Genomic DNA, 6,830 nt, shown 5'->3' with positions numbered 1-6,830 from the left:
GTACATCCTTGGAGAACTCACCTATGTAAGTGTAACTGTGAGGCCGCAGTGTGGGGGGTCTAGGCAACTCTCCTTAGCACTTATGAAACAAGATTCGGTGGCATGGCCGTAATGCACCAACCCAGAAGGATTCAACCATCGCCAGTGATGAGTTGTTACCAATTGATCTTCACATATAAAAGGTTTAAGATCAAGACTCTGTTCTCTTCAAACCTATGTGAATAAGATTGGTGTACTTAGGTGAAAATTCAAACCGGAAGGTATTTTCACTGAAAGCTCATTGCAACCAAGCCTCAGAACATATCTTTGTTTTTGACTAAAAAAAAAAAATTGCTTTGAATTTGTGGGGGATTGTTGAGTTTTGTTTTAAATTCAAAGCAATTTTTGTAGTGGTTTTTAGTCCCACATTGCTAAGTGGAGAAGCTTGGAAGGGTTTATATATGAAGCCCTTCCATCATTGCTTAGCAATAATAAGAAGACCTACACGCATGCGCGGGCCAAGCCCAAATCGAGTGGATTTGGGGGGTTCGAGCCGGAAATCCATAAACCGGGCGTCACGTGCGCGATTAACGCGCGCAGGGGGGGGTGCAAATCCCCAGCCCGTGGGCCTTGCGCTGTTTTTGCTGGTTTGGTTCAGTCTGAACCAAACCAGTTTGGTTTCTGGTTTGGTCTCGTTTCTGGTCCGCGTGAGGAAACGAAGCAGCGCTCCGCGTCGATACAACGCATCCGCGCGTCGTATGAGGATGCGATACATCGCATCCGCGCGTCGTATGAGGAAGTGCGCCCCTTTCCTCTGCACTGTTTCGAAGTGTATAAATACACTTCCTCCGTTCCTTCTGAAAACACACCGAAGCAAAGCATTTCTTCTGCCTTCTGCTTCTTCTTCTCTCCCCTTGTTCCGAGTTCTGAGGCTTGGTTTGCGATTTGAGGTTGAGTCCGAGTGCGGTGCTCGTTTTGGAGTGCACCTACGAGCGACGCGAGCGGTTGTCGGATCTTGGGTGGATTTTACTAGAAAGCCTTTACACCGTGGACGGCAATCAATTCTCTAAAGACAGTCGGCACGTCCGACGCTTCGACCGGAGATACATAATTTCTTAACCCTTTACTATTTATTAAAGTTTATTGCATACTCATCGTTTATTAGTGCAATTAAATATTACTGTTTTAGCATAATTAATTCTATTACAGTTCTTACACACACCGCACCAGATGTTTTAATAATTTCATCTTTGCATTGACAGAAAGCTCTGCTTAATTCCTCTGAGTCAAATCATATGCCTTAAAAGGGGAATAGTTCTGCAAAACATTTGGGACGATTTGAATGGTTTGCTGCAATATTTTTGACCATCTCTATTATATTTTCATTCGCAGTATAGATGTGAACCTCCTTTAGCCCATGCAGATGTTCTATGCCATTGACTGATTTAGAGGGACGAAATATTTTAAGGATTTCGAGGCTTCGGACTGCACCGACTTTGAAACTCACATTTTGCTCTCCAAATTCCAGGAACTTAAGTTGTGCGAAGCCTTCCCGATCGAAGACCAAATCCTCATCATTATTGACGAATGAATCAAGTCCTAGATTCAAGTAGACCAAAGCGGGGAGATTTCCCAAGACTTGTAGATCCTCGAGCTGCAGTAGTGTCCACGACAGAGATATCTTGACAACATGCTTCAGAGATGCAAACCAAGGAGGCAACTTGTCAAGTCTGGATTGTATCCAGAGATTGCAGAGAAGAAGTGGCGGCGGAGCTACCTCATCGAGTGCGCTTTTCAGACTGCAGTGTCCCCAATGCCAAATCTTTAGTGATCGAAGGCTGCCATTGAGCTTCGAGAGCATGTCGCTGATCTCCTCCAGCATTCTGAGTGATAGATCAGAGCCAATAAAACTGATGGCAAGCTTCTGGAGGTCTACAAGCTGACCAATCTCCTGTAGCGAATGCACATTATGAGCACGTGCCCTTCCAAACGTGGCAAGTCTTTTCAACTTTCTTATTCCTTTGGGGAACTCAAATTCCATAGGGCCAGCAAGCAGATAGACCAGTTTTTGGAGTTTGACGATGGAATTGGGTAGTTCTTCAATATCAGTGCATGTTATATCCAACAACTCTAGATTCTGCAAATCTCCTATTGAATCTGGCAATTCAGATAATCCAGTATTTCCTAGAGACAAGTACTTCAAAAGAAACAACTTGGAAAAGCTCTTGGGTGGAGATGATCCAAGTCACTACATCCTTCCAGGTCAATTGCCCTCAAGAGCCTCTGTTTTCTATAATCCTTCAGTGGTGGTACATCCTCACCAAATGATGTGAAGGATCGGAGGTGGGACAGATCAGTGTTAGGCACTAGTCCACTGCTTCCTCCCTGCCAGGATAAGCGTCTTATCTTCTGATGTTGAGGCGAAATCGTCGGGTGCTCATTCAGTAGCACCACAAAGTTCTCCTTCCTTGATGTCGAGATTATGACATCGAGCATCATGTCATGGACGCGGCAGGATTGAATTGTCCCATTATAATCGAATTCTGATGGCTGTACCAAGCTACGACTCACCAACTCGTTGAAGCAGCGCTCGGCGACTTTCTCAGCGGGGAAGCCACCTATGCCACTCACAATCCCTTCAGCAATCCACCGTCTCAGCAGCCGCTTCCGACATATCTCATAATCCTCAGGGAAGATGCCTAGGAACAAGAAGCAAGGCTTGAGATGGTAAGACAAGTCATTGTAACTCAAAAGCAGTATCTGATGGATCTTCGACAGCATATCATTAGTTTGTATCTCCAAACTAAGGTGGTCGCAAAAGTTTATCCATTGATCATGTTTTTTATCAGGCTTGGAAGCCAGAAGACCTCCTGTCACGCCTCCAGAGGAGTCCCTGCCAGATAAAAATCCGGCAACATCTCCCCTGTACCGGTGACAATATGAAGCATACATACATACATCACAATATATAAACATAAACAACAAATTCATCAGCCCACACGGCTGGAACATACATAAAATAGAAACAACATAACCATGAAATGTATCAACTATATGTATATGTCATAGTTTTCATAAACTACACTTACTATACAGATAAATGACATCGGTAACAAAATTTCAAAATGTAAATACAGCGAAACAAAAGTAAAACAAACCAGAAAATCAGCACGTCGAGATCTCTGAACAATTCTATGAAAGTCCAAAATCAACTATAATATCAAAAGGATCCATGTGTCTGCAAAACTGGAGACCAAGGAATGTAGCAAATTAGCCAAATGACTAAGTAGATACTCAAGAAAGATGTGCATGAATTTAATCATATTGAAGAAGTCAAGGAAGTAGAATAAATCATCATCTTTTGTTACAACTTTAGGATTATTCTTAAAGTTCTACATTTATACATATATATATGTATAATCATCTTCTCATTATCTATAATCAGGTAAAAAATTTTTTAGATAGAGTTTGGGATCTTCACCTTATCATCACTTGTTATCATTAATAAAATCAATTCTTCAATCTTATTATTTAATCACTCAATTATAAGTTATCATGGTAAGATCCACATATATATCAATAGTCTGAATCTGGTAAATCAACTAAAAAGTGAATCACTGGAGCCAATATCATCAGAGTGAAATATCATATGGATAGGCTAAAAGCCTCCTAAGAGCATAAAACTGTCACATACGTCATCTGATGTACGGGGCTATCAGCCCTCACCGGTGGAAGACATAATAAACACTGACCGAGGGCTACATCACGCCAACACGCCTCGGGTGTACGGTCAGGTAATCTGGACCGCGGCCGCCGCGCTACCACAATAACATGTGGGCGGTCCAGTACTCTAATATAGAGCTCTGGTATAAAGCTAGGCTCATAGTCTTCACTTTTTAATTCTTCATTTACTTTCTTTATTAATTCACCGTTATGATTATATTCATCCATTTATTATGATTATTCTCTTTTCATATTAAATGGTCAATTAAGGTAATATTTTCGTATCAAATCTATTAAGTTATCATTATAGGGTCCACAAATAAAAAAGCTACAAGTATCAACAGATAGAGTATCAAAAGCATGAAGTATGAAAGTCAAGCAAGTCAAAAGAGACAAGGTATCAACAGAAGAGTAATTCAGAATATTTCTTTAATTTTAAAAACAACCCTTCCCATATCAATCCCAATATGAACCCACATGTGAATAAGAAATAATATTAATTATTTACCCTCCAATAATTTTAATATTTTAACCCATTTCGCTATTTATAATATCAGTTTAATCCCCATTTTGAAAATAATAATACAACATATACATATTCCAATTTATATATTTATTCATGCACAAAAAAATAGACAAGAGTAGATGTATCCACCTTATATACAGCAAAATCTGCGGGTGTCGGCAGGTCACCGCGCTCCACTCGAGCTCGTATCTACAAAATATAATAACTCAAATAATTAAAATGATAATAAACTCATGATACAAAAATCTAAACATGATTTACGACTCGAAGCCATTAGATCATTATTTTTGATCTCGCTATCGGGTACCACTTCGCATTTCTAAATGAAATCTCTGTTCTAATCTAGATAACCCTTCTACCTACACATCCAATTAATACAAGGCATAAAGTAGACCTTCTAATGTGGCTGCTGGAAATGAGGACAGCAACTAGGGTTACTTTCCCTTTGTCGTTGGCCACCTCAGCTAGCTCCGGCGAACTCCGACGGTACTGCCAAGAATAGGGCAGCAGCTAGGGCTGCTGTTGGAGGAAACAAAATGCAACAAAAAATGCTGCTGTTGGTGGGGAAAAAGGAGAGAGAAACTAGGGTTTTGTTTCCTCTCTTTTCTCGGTGGTTTGGCGAGCTCCGGCGAACTCCGAGGAGCTCCAACAGTGCTGCCGAGAAGTAGAGAAGAGGAAACAAAGGAAAAAACAGTGCTCTGCCCTTGCTGGAGGAGGAGAAGAGGTGCGGGAGGAGAAAACGAGGGCTGCTTGAGAAGAAGAACGGGAGAAAAATCTGCCGTTCGTCGCCGCTAGAGAAGAAAACGAAGAAGAAGAGAGGGGTTTTGAGGCTTCGGTGGGGAAGAGAAAAGGGAAAAGGAAAAGGAGGGGTGTGGGGGAGGGCAGTGCACGTGGGTGAGTGGGCATGGGTGTTTTTGGTTTTTTTTTTTCTTTCTCACACTTAACACCTCCGATTGTCACAATCGCAAGTGGCAGCCCATCGCACTTTTGCAAGATTTCTCTGCCAACATTTTCTAGCTCTCGAGGACAACTATACTCAGGGGCTTCAAATACTTTTCTACAGAACAACTCCCAAGATTGCTCGGGTGATAAAGGAGAGATTTTAAATATAAATTGACGATTACGAGAACAACTTGTATTTGATACTTCCTCAATGCGGGTGGTCACTATCACCCTACTTCGTTCTTTACCCGGTGGCAATACAATACGCAAGCTTTCCCATGCTTCAGTGCTCCAAACGTCATCAAAAACAATCATATACCTCTTTCCATGGAGATGGTCTCTGATGGTCTTCACCAATTGCGACTCGTCCATTATGTTCAGAAGTTGCTCTGTGTTCAAACTGGCATCTTGGCACCCAAACACATCTCTGATTTGTTGTTCGTTGATAGAAATTTGTCGAATAATCTTTTTGAGAAGCTCTTTGATGCTGTAATTTTGTGACACTGCGATCCAAACTCGAGATTGGAAGTGACCTCCGACGATAATAGGATCGTCATAAACTAACTTAGCTAAAGTTGTCTTTCCTAAACCACCGAAGCCGACGAGAGAAATCGTTGTAAGCTCGGGATAGTTCTCATCCATCACCCACTTGATGAGTGTATCTCTACTCTGGTTGATGCCCACGAGTTGAGTTTCCTCTACAAAATGGCCAATGATCCGTGGATCAGAATATCTGTCGGTCATGTCCAAGTTGGTAGCGGTGCCAAAACTTGTAGCTTCATTTGTGTGGGAATAACGATCGTGCCATTTTTTAATCTCTTCTACTTGTATCTTCAATTTCTTAATCTCCGAAGCAATGACATGGCGAGATTTCAATGATTTTATGCGGCGAAGGAAGTGCTTGAAAAAACCTTTGACTCCGCACTTTCTGTAAGGCGTCGATCAGAGACGGCAATTGAATTCATCGATCGAGTCTTCGGCGTCGTAGGCCACCTCCCTTACTTCTTGCACCCAGTTCTGCAGTTCAACATCCATATTGCGCCTGGTTGACATGGCCGTCAAGAAAGAGGTGATGCTTTTGAGCTCAGCAACTATGCATCGGACATGACACCATCTTCGACTCCAGCCAGCAACGCGGCTTCTTCCTCTAGCATCTTCTCTAGCTTTCCCGCGATGGACTGAAAGGAGAAGTCCACAGCCTTCATAGCCATCACCGTCGCCATGCTGCCAATCTCCGTCCGGCGGTTGTTAGGAAGCCCTGAGAACTCAGGTTCTCTTGTTTGATTAAGAAAATTGATTGAACATAATTTGTACCTGGAAACATTTTACATTAAAAAAAAAACTGAAATTATTATTGATCCCGTCCGAAGGCTGAGTCGGACGGAGGCTGGTCGTGGGGGCCTGGTTGTTGACGGGAAGTCGTAGGTGATCCGGCTCCCACGGATGGCTGACGCTGCTGCAGGACCCTGCGCACACTCAGACAATCCTCCCCCCACGTTAGAGACCGAAACCCAGGGAAAAAGTCCCCGGATCAGGCCCTCCGACGCTCAAGTCAGGTCCTTTTTCCCCAGAAAAAAGCAGAGAGACTGAAAAATGAAAAGTTGTGGAAAAAGTGACGAGAGAGCGCGTGTACCCGCGTACGAGGAATCTCCTCCTTTTT

General features: G+C 42.6%; 1 long non-coding RNA gene and 1 pseudogene across 1 annotated transcript; both read right to left on the bottom strand.

The window, feature by feature from the left end:
* Nucleotides 1-1,136: 1,136 nt before the first annotated feature.
* LOC122043783 lies at nt 1,137-6,259 on the bottom strand (annotated as a pseudogene).
* On the bottom strand, nt 2,706-5,077 carry LOC122041460. Its single transcript, XR_006128988.1, has 3 exons — nt 4,623-5,077; nt 4,358-4,417; nt 2,706-3,225 (listed from the first exon to the last, which is right to left on the bottom strand). It is a non-coding gene; the product is annotated as an uncharacterized LOC122041460 (long non-coding RNA).
* Nucleotides 6,260-6,830: the final 571 nt, after the last annotated feature.

The sequence above is a fragment of the Zingiber officinale genome, chromosome 2A (genome assembly GCF_018446385.1).
Source record: "Zingiber officinale cultivar Zhangliang chromosome 2A, Zo_v1.1, whole genome shotgun sequence".
In the NCBI taxonomy this organism is placed as follows: domain Eukaryota; kingdom Viridiplantae; phylum Streptophyta; class Magnoliopsida; order Zingiberales; family Zingiberaceae; genus Zingiber; species Zingiber officinale.
The sequence above is the reverse complement of the archived record's forward strand: the minus strand, read 5'-3'. Positions and strand labels throughout refer to the sequence as shown.